The sequence below is a fragment of the Hypanus sabinus genome, chromosome 23 (genome assembly GCF_030144855.1).
Source record: "Hypanus sabinus isolate sHypSab1 chromosome 23, sHypSab1.hap1, whole genome shotgun sequence".
Classification (NCBI taxonomy): domain Eukaryota; kingdom Metazoa; phylum Chordata; class Chondrichthyes; order Myliobatiformes; family Dasyatidae; genus Hypanus; species Hypanus sabinus.
In genome coordinates, this window is record NC_082728.1 from 12,265,936 (window position 1) to 12,281,643 (window position 15,708).

General features: G+C 42.2%; 1 protein-coding gene across 1 annotated transcript in view; it reads right to left on the bottom strand.

Moving 5' to 3' along the window:
* Nucleotides 1-15,708, bottom strand: part of rptor (regulatory associated protein of MTOR, complex 1) — a 499,208-nt gene that overhangs the window by 125,272 nt on the left and 358,228 nt on the right. The gene's annotated exons all lie outside the window — the stretch shown is intronic.

Genomic DNA, 15,708 nt, shown 5'->3' on the forward strand with positions numbered 1-15,708 from the left:
GTTGGTTCACTGTCAATTCAGAAATCTGATGGCGGAGGGGAGGAAGTTGCTCCTAAAACAGTGAGGGGCTCCAGTAAAAGAAGTCAGCATCTTCACTGCCACATTTCTTTCTCTTAATGCATAGCAACGTTCTGCAGTACTTTGCTCTTACATTGTTTTTTTTTTCCTCTTTATTAGATATGTGAAGAAGGAATATACAGGCAACTGGTCAGCACTACCTGCCAAGTTTGTAAACGTAAGAGATTCTGCAGATGCTGGAAGTCCAGATCAACGTACACACACAAATGGCTGGAGGAACTTAGCAGGTCAGGCAGCATCGATGAAGAGGAATAAACAGTTGATGCTTGTCCATCACCTCCCTCTGGTGCCCATTCTCCTTCTCTTTCTCCCAAGGTCCACTTTCCTCTCCTATTAGACTCATTCTTCTTCAAACCTTTTTCCTTTTCCACCCATCACCTCCCAACTTCTTACTTTATCCCTCCCTTCCCCATCTACTAAACTTCCACCTTACCTTGCTTCACCTTTCACATCTTTCATAGTAAATTGAGGTTAATTATTTCCTTAGCAATGATAAAGTTTCTCTTTAAATGGTCCAAGATGAAGATATTAAAGATCAGCTTTATTTGTCACATCTACATCAAAACATACAGTAAATATGTTGTTGGCATCAAATCTAATCAGCAAGGATTGTGCTGGGCAGCCTGTGAGTATTACCATGTTTCTGGAGCTAACAGAGCATGCCCACACTCATTCAGCCTAATGATACTGTGTGTCATTGGAATGTGGGGGGAGCCCATAAAATCAAGGTGAGAACATACAAACTCCTGACAGAGAACAGTGGGAATCGAACTCCAATCTTACAACTGACGTGCTGTAAACCAGTGCACTACCATGCCAGCTCAGCCATCTGCATTCATCGTTCTAGCACTCAATCTTACCAGTGACAGGAGTCAATGGTTTGAGTACTATTACCTGTGTTTAAGCTGGCTAGTTACAGCCAATTGTTTTTAACAATTAAGCAGTCAAATATAGTTGTACAGGGATTTCAGCAGTTAATCCCAATAAGTGCACGGTGCAAGATGTGACTGGGGTAACGACAGGTGTAGAGGGAAATGGGAGGCCACTGATTTTCATCATATTCTACAGAAATCACTAGACAGGCAGACGGTAGAGGAGAGAAATAGCATCCAGGATCAAATTTTGAGCATGAGGAGCAAAACGAGAAATACAATGATCCTATGGGATTGTTCTGTTGTTAATGGCAGTGCCACCACCTTCTCTTAAATGGCATATTGTGATATAGTTTTTGACTACATGTCTAATATTTGGTTCATTTCACAATAAGGGGAACTTGATTTTACCAAATGAGTTTGGTTCTAAAGCAAAAATTACACATGGGTAGGTGGGATTTATGCTAAGTTACAATAAAATATTACTGCACTGACAATAGCAATGATCAGATTTACAACCTGCATTAGGTATGAAGACAGTAAGAGTTAGTTGTCAATATCTTCTTCGATAAACTATCACCTTGTCATGGTGGAGAAGCTTGTGAGTTCCTAAGATCCCAATAGTCATACCTTCTAGAGCTTAGCCCCTGCTAGGTTCACTCATGGTGGTAAGTTCAAGGAGAAGGGTTTGAGATAAAGAGTGATCCAACCAAGACCTCAGTGGGGGAGCTGGCGGAAAACAATGACACATCACAATGACAGCGAAGCTGGAGGAAGGCTGCAGCAGAGAAGGGTCTTCAGTCATTTTACATCCATACCACTGGATCCTGACCCTCATCAAGGGCCATGTGGTGGTTGCTTGTGCACCTAGCCTCCCCACGTCAAACAAAGCCACGCACAGGTGTTCTCCAGTCAGCAACATGGATAGATGAGCCCAGAGAGGGAGGAGGCTGGTAAAAGTGTTGAAGGTTGGGGACTTGTGAGAGAGTGGAAGGAGGGGCTGAGGGCTTAATACTTAGAGTGAAGGGATCTGGTAACATGGGGAACTGGAGTGTGAAGATTCAAAGGGAGGTAGGGTAACAGAAGGAGAAAAGCATACTTTAGCCCATATACATTTGAATTAAGACCCACGCAACAGATTATAGTCTCTACTCATCTTAGCCCCCTTGTTACTGAGTTAAGATCTCAAAGTGTTATGGTGTGCAACTGCATGCAAGGAATTCCCACTCAATGGGACTAGCCTAGCACTTGGCTAACACCATGAACATGCCACAAACAGGGCCCTTAATTTTTAACTAGCACCTGCAAAATATGCTATTTCTCAAGGCAGCTAAAGCAATTTTGCTCAGAAGCCCTGAACAAAAATCAGATTAAGGAAATGAGTAAAAATGTGGCTGTTGTCATTGAGGATTTCAACTTCCCTAATATAAACTGGGATCTTCTTAGTGCAAGAGGTTTAGATGGAGCAGAATTTAAGTATATCCATGAAGGTTTAGTAAATCAATATGCAGATGGTCGAACTGGAGGAGCGGCTGTTCTGAACCTGGTGTTAGGTAATGAGCCTGGCCAGGTGACTGACCTATCAACTGGTGAGCAGTTAGGGAACAGTGACCACAACACCTAAAGTTTCAAGATAGCTATAGATAAAGATAGGTAAGGTGCTTGTGGGAGAGTTTTAAATTGGAGTAGGGCAAATTACATTAGGCAGGAACTAAGAAGCATTAATTGGGAACACCTTTATTCTGACAAGTCCACATCAGGTGTGTGCTGGGTGTTTAAAGATCAAGTGCGCAGAGTACAGAAAGGTATGTTCCTATTAGAAAGAAGGACAAAGATGGAAAGACAAGAAAACCTTGGATGCCCGGAGAGGTGATGAATTTAGTCGAGAAGAAAAATGAAATGTAAAGTTTCAGAAATTAGGATTAAAAAAAGCACATATGGATTATAAAGAAGCCAGAGAAGAACAAAAGAAGGTAATTAGGAAAGCCAGGAGGAGCCATGAAAAGTTTTTGGCAGACAGGATTAAGGTGAACTCCCAAGACATTCTATACATAGGTCAAGAGCAAGAGGTTAACTAAGAAGAGGGTAGGACCACTCAAGGATAAAGACAGAAACATTTGCTTGGATGCAGAGAATGTGAGTGAGGTATTTAATAAGTATTTTGTTTTAGTATTTACCAAAGAAAAGGACATGGAAGACCAGGAGGTCAGTGCTGAGTGTATAAATATGACTAGGAGGAGGAAGTGCTGGGCCACCTAATGATATTAAGGTGGATAAGTCCCCACAGCTTGATGGATTTACCCCAGGTTATTGAAGGAGGCAAGAGACAAGTTTGCAGGGGCCTTGACCAGTATCTTCATGTTTTTTCTAGCCACAGGTAAAGTCCTGGAGGACTGGTAAGTGTCTAATATTGTACCTCTATATATAAAGGGAAGAAGGGAAAATCCTGGAAACTATAGACTGGTGAGTCTCATGTCTGTTGTAGGGAAATTGGTGGAGAAAATACTTAGGGATTCGATATATGAGCATTGGAAAACCCATGAAATAATTAGGGAGAGCCAGAATGGCTTTGTGTGGGGCAGGTCATGTCTTATCAACTTGATTAAGTTTTTTGACAAGATGATGAAAGAGATTGATGAAGGTAGGGCAGTGGATGTTGTCTACCTGGATTTAATATGTTTAACAGTTCCTTATGGGAAGCTAATCCCTAAGATTAAGATGCATGAGATTCGTAGTGAATTGACTGTTTGGATTCAGAACTGGCTTGCTCATAGAAAATGGGGTAATGGTTGAAGGAACTCATTTGAGCTGGAGGTCTGTAATTAGCGGTGTGCTGCAGAGATCTGCTTCAGGACCTCTGCTGTTTGTGATGTATGTAAGTGTCCTGGATGAAAATGTAGTTGGTGGGTTAGTAAATTTGCAGAAGATACTGAGAGTGGTGGAGCTGTGGATAGCATTGAAGTCTGGCAAAGGATAGAGCTTGATTATAGATCAATCTCATATATAGGCCGAGAAATGGCAGATGGAGCTTAACCCAGAACAACGTGAGGTGTTGCACCTTGATGGGGCAAATGCAAGAAGACTACACTGTTGTCAAGATCCTTAACAGTGTTGCTGAGCAGTGGGATCTTGGGATCCAAGTTCATAGCTCCTTGAAAGTGGCTACAAAGGTTGATAAGGTGGTTAAGAAGGCTTATGGACTGCTTGCTTTTATTAGTCGAGGCACAGAGTTCAAAAGTCAAGAAACCACATTGCAATTTTATAGAAGTCTGGTTAAGCCACATCTGGAGGATTGCATATGGCTCTGGTTGCCCCACGAAAGGAAGGATGTTGAGGGTGCAGAAGAGATGTATCAAGATGCTGCCTGGTTGAGAGGGCACATGCTGCCATGACAGGCTGAACTAACTTGGGTTGCTTTCTTTGGAGCAGCTGAAGTTGAGGGGAGATCTGAAGGAGGTTTACAAGATTACAAGATTATGAGAGGCAGAGGCAGGGAATATCCTTTCCCCAGGCTAGAAATGTCTAATACCAGAGGGCATGCATTGGAAGTGAGAGGTGTAGGTTCAAGATAAGATTTTTTTTACCCAGAGTGATGGATGCCTGGAATGCGTTGCGTGGTATGGTGATAGAGGCAGATGCATCAGAGGCTTTTAAGAGGTGTTTAGATTAGCACACGATTGAAAGGAAGATGAAGGGATGTGGATATTGTGTGGGTAGGAGGGATTAGTTTTTCTCAGAGGGGGGGTTTTGGTATACTTTGTAGTTGGTTTGGCACAACATTGGGAGCTGAAGAACTTGTTCACATGCTGTACTGTTCTAGGTTCGGAATGCCAAGATGCCGAACAAAGTAGGTGGTGCACTTCAAGTGTTACTGTTTCTTTTTGTAAAGCAAAATACAGATAACAATTACATTAATTTGAGGGAAGCTGCAGATCAAAGGAAAGAGATATCTGGTATTGTTTGTGGTGCTCACATTGTTCATAAGTGTATACAAACAGTAGCTGACTGTTTTCCACTCAGAATACTTGAGTGCTTATGTAGCACTGAGAGACACACTGAAAGCCAGTTAGTGAGCCTTGAGCTTTCTATATTGCTAGAATAGGAATACATGGCTTTTATCTCATGGAACAATTCTGGGCATAATTTTAATTGAGTTTTGAGGGACTGAAAGTACATTGCTTATTGCACAGAAACTACAGAAAAACAACTTTAATGACAGTAGCTTGCATTCACGGTAGATAAATGGCCATCGTTCATACATTGGTTGAGGCTTGGAGAAGAAAATGAATCACTAGTGACTACACTGTAGACCCATGTTCTTCACGAAAATTGAACAGAGGTGCTTAGAGGAATGCTTGCCACATTATATATAAATACAATCTAACATTGTTCGGTTCTCAAACTATTATATTTTCCCGTATTTTCAAGTAGCTCAGGAGGCCATTATTCGACCTGTTGTCAATGCCAGCTCTCAGAGCAATCTCATCAGTTCACTTCAAACATTTCTCATGGCAGTTAAAGCAATATTGCTCACAACTCTCAAACAACCCATTCTTTCTCACAAGGCCAGATTCTTTCTGATTCTTGCTTCGCCTAACTACAAAAGGAGACACTTAAAGTGGCCAATGAACTTACTAGCCAGCATGTTTTTGGAGTTTATTTTACATTTTATATTTATTTAGAGATACAGCATAGTAACAGGCCCTTCTAGCCAAACAAGTCTCAACACAAAGATTTTTACTTCCTCTCATCGTGGGTTGGATGTAAGATTAAAATAAATTCAAGTTCAAAGATACAGACTTCTGAGAGGCAGCAGTGAGAATTGAACCTGATCTTACAGCAAAGCGTTGGGCTAACTATCAGGAGAAAATCTGCAGATGCTGGAAGTGACCAATTACCCTACTAGTCCATACATCTTGGGAAGTGGGAGGACACTGGAACACCTGTAGGAAGCCCAGGTGGTCACAGGGAGAACATACAAACTCCTTACAGATAGTCGGGAATTGAACACAGTTTGCTGGCACTGTAAAGTGTGATTCTGACCTATATGCTTGGGAGGAAATGCAGAATCACATGGAGAATATACAAATTCAAAGTAACACCAGGGGTCAGGATTCAATTTGGATCAATGGAGCTGTGAGATAACATTACTACCCACTATAGCACCCATGGTCAAAGATGGTGATTCAGTGAAGGAGGATTTTACAATGCCGTTGACAACTTTTCCTCCCAGCAGCACAGAGTTATTCACTAACAGCTCTCTCTCTCTCTCTCTGGTTTTCCAGCATCTGCAGATTTTCTCCTGATAGTAGTTTGACCAACGCTTTGCTGTAAGATCAGGTTCAATTCTCGCCGCTGCCTCTCAGAAGTCTGTATCTTTGAATTTGAATTTATTTTAATCTTACATCCTTCCGACGATGAGAGGAAGTAAAAATCTTTGTGTTGAGACTGTCACAATGTGTAGGCATTTATAAGTCTAACGGCTTATAGAAAGAAGCTGTCCTATAACCTATTGGTCCTGGTTTTAATGCTAGGGTACCGTTTGCCAGATAGAAGCAGCTGGAACAGTTTATGGTTGGGGTGACTGGTGTCCCCGGTGATCTTTCAGCCCTTATTTCTGCACATGTCCTCACTTGAGGGACGTTCTCATCCACAGATGTGCTGAGCTGTCTGTACCACTCTTCAGTGTCCAGTGATCAATGCTGGTGATCTGAGTATGTTTCCCGCAGGTGATCCAGTTTCCTTTGAGTTGTGTCTATGCAGGGAGGGAGGGAGGGAGGGAGAGAAGGGGAGAGGGCAGTAGATGGGGGAGAGAGGGGGAGAAAGAGAGCGAGAGGAGGGAGGGAGGGAGGGAGAGAGAAAGGGGTGAGAGAGGGAGGGGGAGAGAGGGAGAGAAGGGGAGAGGGGGAGAGAAAGAGAGGGAGAGAGAGGGGGAGAGAAAGAGGGGGAGAGGGAGGGGAGAGGGAGGGGGAGAGGGAGGGGAAGGGGAGAGGGAGAGAGAGAGATATGAGACAGACAGAGAGAGAGGGGGAGGGGGGAGAGAGAGAGATGAGACAGAGAGGGGGGAGAGAGAGAAAGGGAGGGGGAGAGAGAGGGGGGGGGGGAGGAGATGGAGATAGACAACACTGGAAACCAGAGGTGTGGTGACAATTGCAGGCTGCCAGTGCAATCTTGCTGATTTGGTTTGACACAAATGACGCATTTCACCATGTGTTTTGATGTCCAAGTGACAAACAAAGCTAACCTTTACCTTACCAGCAGGAGTTGAATAAAATGCAAAGCAGCCATGGGTCCTGCTAGCCAAAGATTAATAGCTGAGAATTGTCTTTTTGATAAATGGGTAAATGTAAACCCAATAAACTTTCAAGTTGATGCCTGACCGGACTGCACAGAAGATACCAATTTCTGAAAGATTGTGTGATGTTTTTCACTGGGTTTATGAAGATATGGTGGCAAAGATAACAGTGCATATTGGCAGTACATCTTTTGCTCATTGAGAGTCTCTTCCACAGCGAACACATTGTGGTCACCTGAAAAGTCTCATTTGAGTGTTTCAATAATGAATAACCTGATAAAAGAGTTCTACAGTAGAGAAAAAAAAAATCATCATGCATTGAGCATGGTTAAAATCATAAACACAAGAGATTCCATGGATAAGGAAAATTCAAGATGCCCCTCCTCCTTCCCTTTCTGCCATGATTCACTCTTCTAACAGATTGCACCTTTAGCCCTTTAGCTTTTCCACCTATAACCTGCCACTTTCTCATTTCATTCCATCCTCCTCCCCTCCACACCTGGTTTCACTGATCACCTTCCAGCCCATGTACTCCTCCCCCCACCCCACTTGCTTATTCTGGCTTCTGCCCCTTTCTTGGCACTGCCTGACCTGCTGAGTTTCTCCAGCGTTCTGCATCCGTAACATGGTTAAAATCAATAGCTGCTTATTTTTAATATTAGCAGAGATTTTTATTTCATATTTTGATACTAAATGGAAGGCTTGGGTTTCACCTGCTTTTTTTCAATAATTATTACAATGCAGATGTGCACAGTGGGACTAATCCTTTTCGTTTTTCAAATATTGCTGCCCTGTGTCAAGATAGTGGAAAAACAGTTATCTTGAAGACAGAACAATGCGCAAGATTTTTAGGCCTAGAAAGATTGGACGTGGGGAGGTGGCTTTGAATAGCGGGCGTGTCTAGGACCAGAGAGCTTAGCCTAATAAATGAAGGATGTGCCTTAGAACAGAGATGAGAAGGAATGCTTTCAGCCAGAGGATGGTGAATTTGTGGAAATCATCACCACAGTTGGCTGTGCAGGCCACTCATTGAGTATATTTAAAGTGTAAGTTGATAGGTTCTTCCTCTGTAAGGGGTCAAAGGTTACAGGGAGAAGGCAAAAGAATGGTGTTGAGAAACATAATAAATCAGCCATTATTAAAAGGTGGAGCAGATTTGATGGGCCAAATTGTGCTCCCATGTCTTAAGGTCTAAAATGGTATGAGCAAGTTGGAGATGGAGTAGAGAGCAACTAAGCCATAAACATGCTTACCATTTTTATGCTATGGAACCTTACCATTAACCATGAAGTCCGTGGACCCCAGGTTGGGAACTCCTGCTTTAGAGTATGGCCTTAATAAATATTTTAAGTTGCAGCCACTTTTTAATATTGGTCAGCTTTCACATATATGGTCTTGGTTGAATTCTGCTTTCTGCGAGTCATCATTCATTGCAATAAAATGGCTACTCCAAACCTCCTCAATATTCATGGAGGGTTTGATCGTCTCATCTTGTCTCCTGTAGTTCACAATATGACAAAGGAACTGCAAAAAGCAGCAGTAGTCAGGGCTATAGCGTAGACATTACAGAGTTGGATCAAAGTCTCAGATTGCTCTGGGAAGTTTTTCCTAGAAAGTAAACAAGCTTCCCTCAGATAGAAGTGCGGAGTGGGGAAACACCCTTTCAATGGATGAAAGGTCAAAATAAGACTTCAGAAAACAATTTGGAGACATCAATGATCTTTAAAAGTTTATTCCCAACTGTCCTTAATAAATGAATAGAGGAGTCTGCTGAGATACGTTCAATGACAACAGAAGCAGTGACTTGGAATTAAGGATGGTTGGCTTTCACTTCAGTTCTGTAGTTTCACAGGTGGCTGATGAGGCTAATGTAGGACTTGATGACTCTGTTAAAGGTGGTGGAGAAAGGAGCTTAATGGATGAGCAGGTAGATAGTTTGGGTGCTGGTAAAACAATGCCGTTTACACAGGGGTTCTGTGTGCTCACAATGAGTGGCCAAGAATCTCAATGCCATCCTGAATGTCCCTACACTTTGGACCAAAGATTCTCACAAAGCTGTGGGGAATGGTATATTTCTTTCACGGAGGCTTTGAGAACGTCCACAAATCTTTCCTTCTGTCCACCCTCTAATAGTGCTCAGAATAGACCGATTTAGCAGCTGACTTAATGCAAACAGGCCCTCAATGTAATACCACACAGTTAACAATATATACGGGTGACGGTGAAGACCTGCAGTCAGCATCTGTGGACAGACAGATCAGTTATCATTTCACTTGTGAAGATAACCAAGACTTGCCGATTTGGAGTTGGCTGCAGAAAGGTTAAGTTCAAATCATTCCCCAAGTGTGAGAAAATGGAGTGACATGTGAGTTGAAGGAAATGAAGAGTGACAACAATTTGTAAAAGAAAGTTCACATCAACCAGTGAGAAGCCTGGTTGCATCACTGTCCAGTATGGAGAAGCACCTGCACAGGATCGGAAAAAGCTGCAGAGGGTTATAAACTTAGCCAGCCCCATCATGGCACTGTCCACCCCACCATCAAGGACATCTTCAAGAGGCAATGCCTCAAAAAGGTGGCATCCATCATTAAAGACCCCCACACCACCCAGAACATGCCCTCTTCTCATTGCTAACATCAAGGAGGTGATACAGCATTACACACACACACACCCACCCACCCCTTTAGGAACATCATTTCCCCTCCACCATCAGATTTCTGAACAATGAACTAACCCTTGAATACTGCCTCACTATGTTTCCCTCCCTTTTTGCACTACTTACTTAATTTCATATTTCTTAATATATTTTTATATATTTCTTTCATATATTGGCTTACAGCATTCCTTATATTTCTTATTCCAGTTATATATTTTTATGCATTGCACTGCACTGCTGCTGCAAAACAACATATTTCAGAACATACGCCAGTGATATTAAACTTGATTCTGAATTGACCATACAGGCCATTCAGTTCAAGGGCAATCTGAGATGGGCAATAGATTCTGGCATTGTCAACAAAGCAAACACTCCATGAATGAATAAATAAAAACAATTAACATCAGAACTTGACCTTTTAAAGTAGAACTTGACCTTTAGAAATAGAAAATGCATTATCAAGTTATTTTTGCTTACAAAGGCCATTAACAGCCAAGTTTAATCTAATTATGTTCAGCTATTTACATAAGGGAACTTATGTGGCACCACTGGCCAATCCTTCCCAGGCTGTGCAAACGATCGTAGCCAGTACAGTCCCTGCTATCAGAGGGCACTGATAACAAAGAGTGCAGAGCAGCAATTCAATCCAGATGTTGTCAGTTCAGCTCTGTATCATTTCATTTATACACTTAGTGGCCACTTTAATAGGAACTAGCTCTACCTACTAAAATGACGACTGAGTGCATTTTCATACTCTTTTGCTACTGTTCAAGATTCGACATGCTGAGCGTTCAGAGATGCTCTTCTGCACACAACTGTACCACTGTGGAATACGTGGTTATTTCAGTTCCTGTCACCTTCCTGGCAGCTTGGACCTGTCTGGCCACTCCCCACTGACCTCCTTCGTTAACAAAGCATTTTCACCCACAGAATTGAGGCTCACTGGATTTTTTTTTTTGTTTTTCGCACCATTTTCTATAAACTAGAGACTGCTGTCCTTGAATATCCCAAGAGATCAGCAGTTTCAGAGATACTCAAACCATCCCATCTGTCACCAATAATCATTCGATGGTAAAAGTCACTTAGATTATCTTTCTTCCCCATTCTGATGTCTGTTCTAAAGAACCTCTTGGCATGCTTTTCTGCATTGAGTAAGTGCCACATGATGACTGGCTGTGTGTCTGTGGACTCATTTTATGAACTTCAGTTGTTTACTTTTGTTATTTGCACAATTTATTTTTTTAAAGTAGAAACACAGAAAACCTACAGCACAATACAGGCCCTTCGGCCCACAAAGTTGTGCTGAACACGTCTTTACCTTAGAACTACCTAGACTTACCCATAGCCCTCTATTTTCCTAAGCTCCATGTACCTATCCAGGAGTCTCTTAAAATACCCTATTGCATCCACTTCCAACACCGTCACCGGCAGCCCATTCCACGCACTCACCACTCTCTGCTTAAAAAACTTAGCTCTGACACCTCCTCTGTACCTACTTCCAAGCACCTCAAAACTGCACCCTCTTGTGTTAGCCAGTTCAGGCCTGGAAAAAAGCCTCTGACTATCCACACGATCAATGCCTCTCATCGTCTTGTACACTTCTATCAGGTCACCTCTCATCCTCCGTTGCTCCAAGGAGAAAAGGCCGAGTTCACTCAAACTATTCTCACAAGGCATGCTCCCCAATCCAGGCAACATCCTTGTAAATTTTCTCGGCACCCTTACTATGGTTTCCACATCCTTCCTGTAGTGAGGTGACCAGAACTGAGCACAGTACTGCACACTCTGCACACTGGGTGTTTTGTCAGCCTTTTTAAAAAATGGGCTGTATAGGATTCCTTTGTTTTGTGACTGCCTCTAAGGAGATGAATTGCAATGTTGCATATAGTATACATATTTTGGATAACAAATGTATTTTAAACTTGAACTTTGAACACGATTGGCTGATTAGATATATGTGTTAACAAGCAGGTGTACAAATGTATCTAATATAGTGGCCACCGAGTATGTGTGAAGCTAATAGGCAATTCCTGATTGCATTCTTGAGCAGGGGAAAAGAAAGGGAATACTTGCTAGTTCTTTCCTGTTTGCAAGTGGTGCACAGCTTGGGAAAATGGTAGGATTTAATTCTCTGAGGAAAACAATTAAAAGAATAACAGGCGAGAAGTGTCAAAGGGCTGTGTTCTGGCTATCAAAATACACTTACGATACTCTCCAACACAGTTGTAAAACAAAAAACTTCTTTGAGAGCGGCAAGATGGGAATCAAGTGTTCAAAGTTCAAAACTGGATGCCAGACAAGCTTTTCACTGTATCTCAGTACATATGACAAGAAATCAATTCCAATTCTCAACCATACCTCCTCACCCAATCCACAAATCCTTTCTACCACACAAAATCTGTCCCCCTTTGAACAGTTGGCTATTCATATTCCTGTGAATTACGGAGCGCCAATGCCCTCTGAATCAAGAGATACCTCCTCGTCTATCAAAGCTCAAAGTAAATTCATTATCAATGTACATATGTCAACATAAACTATTTTGAGATTCATTTTCTAGCAGGCATTCACAATAGAACAAAGAAATACTATAGATTCAATGAAAATTACAAAGACTGATAAACAACTAATGTGCAAAAGAAGACAAACTGCGCAAATATATAAAAAACTAAATAAATAATACTGAGAACATGAGTTGTAGAGTCCTTGAAAGTGCGTCCAAAGGTTGTGGAATCAGATCAAAGTTGAGGTGAGTGAAGTTATCCAGGCTGGTTCTGGAGTCTGATGGTTGAAGAGTAAATACTGCTTATGAACCTGGTGGTGTGGGACCTCTTTCACAATGGCAGCTGCAATACAAGAGCATGGCCTGGATGGTGGGGGTCCTTGATGACGGATGCTTTTTGCTTGTGGGATCGCTCCTTGCAGATTTGCTCAATGGTGGAGAGGGCTTTGCCTATGATGGAATGGGTTGTGTCCACCAGGTTTTGTAGGCTTAAAAATGGTTGAATATCCTGTTGGAGATGAATTGTGGGTGATGCTGTACTGTTATCAAGCTGGATACTGAAAACCAGCAGTAAAGAATAAGAAAAAAAAACAAAATGACCACACGGCACAAATACATTTAGAGATGTGTGCAAAAATATTGTCAGCATGATTTTCAATCTTGCAAAACTTGCTTTCCCAAGGTTTCATAGATAAATTTCCAGGCCTTCATTCTATTATACTACTTATAATACGTCCACTCTGAAAATATGGATAAACTACATTCAATATTATAGTTGGAATGAATAAAATACACAAAAAAGTCAAATGTGAAATATTTTCCTGACAAAAACTTCTTTTTTAATGATTCATCAGCTTCAGAATTTCAACTTTATTCATACAGGCAAAGACAGACAAGATGAGTAAAACAACTTGCAACTTCCCACACCTCTGAATTGTGAAAACAGCTCTGATCTTCTCCCCAGTACCACAGGAGACAGCCTCTTCACTTTCAAAGAGGTAGCTGAGACATCTAGAGCTTCAAGTATATATTCAATATGTTTGTGCACACTCACCTATTGATCACTGATCAATGTCTTATTCAAAACAGACAGGCATATTCATCCAATACAAAATCATTCTTAAAGACCAGAATTCAATGAATCAACAGTCCCCACTAAAGATTCTAGCCATAGGTGAGGTTCCAGAGGACTGGAGAGTAGATGTTCAAAGTTCAAAGTAAAATTATTTAGCAGGTACATATATGTCACCACACACGACCCTGAGATTCTTTTTCTGTGGGCCAAACTTAGCAAATCTATAGAACAATAAATGTGAAACGTAAACAACAGGAACTGTTAACTGTAAATAAGTTGTGTAAATGCAGATAAAAATGAAGAACAATAAATAATGAGAATGAAATAAGGAAGTCCTTAAATAAGTACAACTATCCCCTTTTGTTCAAGAGCCTGATGGTTGAGGGATAGTAACTGTTCTTGAACCTGGTGGTGCAAGTCCAGAAGCACGTGTACCTGATGGTAACAGTGAGAAAAGAGCATGGCCTGGGTGGTGAGGATCTTTGATGATTGATGCTGCTTTTCTATGGCAATGTTTGGGAGGGTTTTACCCATGATGTACTGGGCCGAATCCACTACCTTTTGTAGGATTTTCCGCTCAGAGGCATTGGCGTTCCCATACCAGGCTGTAATGCAGCCAGCCAGGTCACTTCCCACCACACATCTACAGAGGTTTGTCAAGGTTTTCGGTGACTTGTCGAATCTCCACAGACTCCTGAGGAAGTAGAGGTGCTGTTGTGCTTTCTTCGCAATGATATTTATATGCTGGGTCTAGGACATGTCCTCTGAAATAGTGACACCCAGGAATATAAAGTTACTGACTCTCTCTATCTCTGATCCTCTGACGATTACTGGCTCATGAACCTCTCCTTAAGACTACAATCAGTTCCTTGGTCTTCTTCATATTGCGTGTGAAGTTGTTGTTATAACACCACTCAGCCAAGTTTTCATTCTCCCTCCTGTGTGCTGATTCATCACTACCTTCGATACAGCCCACAACAGTGGTGTCATCAGCAAACATATAGATTGTGTTGGAGCTGTACTTAGCCACATAGTCATAGGTGTAAAGTGAGTAGAGCAGGGGGCTAAGCACACAGCCCTGCAGTGCTCCCATGCTGATGGAGATTGTGCAGGAGATATTTTTGCCAATCCAAACTGGCTGGTATATAATGAGGAAATCCAGGATCCAATTGCACAAGGTGTTAAATGCCAAGCTGTAATTGATATAGAGCATCCTGGTGTATGCTCCTTTGCTGTCCAGATGAGCCAGGGTTGTGTGAAGAGCCACGAGATAACATCTGCTCCAGACCTGTTGCCTTGGTATGTGAACTGGACCAGATAAATGTCACCATTCAGGCAAGAGCTGAAATGCTTCAACACCAGCTTCTCAAAACACCATTACTGTGGATATAAGTGCCACTCGGTGATAGTCATTTAGACAGGTTACCACGTTCTTCTTGGGCATTGGTTTGACTGAAGCCTGCTTGAAGCAGATGGGTACCACACATTGCCAGAGCAAGAGCTTGAAGAAATCCATGAATACACAAACTAGTTGGTCGGCACAGGGGGTCTTCAGTACCCAGCCAGCTACTCTGTCTGGAGTGGATGCTTTCCTTGGATACCCTCTCTTGAAGGCAAGTCTGCATGTCATGTTCAGATACTGAGGAATGGGGCTGCACGATGATTCCCACCTGTTCTGGTGATCAAAGTGAGCATAGAAGGCATTGAGCTCACCTGGAAGTGAAGCTCTGCTGTCCCCTATGTTGCAAGATTTAGCATTGTAGGTAGTTACGGTGTTCAAACCCTGCTACAGCTGTCAAACATTCTCGATTGATTCCAGTCTAGTCTGGGATCTCCACTTTGCCCGAGACATGGCTTTCCGGAGATCTTATCTACACCTCCTGAAGTATTCTTGATTTCCAGACTTGATTGCCTCTGATCTGGCTCTCAGCAGGTTCCAGATTTCATTGTTCAAAAAGGGCTTCTGATTGGGGAAAACCCTGAACGATTTTATGGGGACACACTCATCCACACATGTCTTAATAAAGACTGTAATGACCCTGGTGTAGTTATTCAGGTCCTCGGCCCAGTCCACTGACTCAAGGCAATCCTGTAACTGTTCCTCAACCTCCCATGACCACCTCTTGGTTGTCTTGATCTCTGCAGCCTTCCTCTTTAGGCTGTGTGCATGTAGGTAACAGGAGTACAGCCAAATGATCGAATTTGCCAAAATGTGGTTGTAGAGCAGCAGTG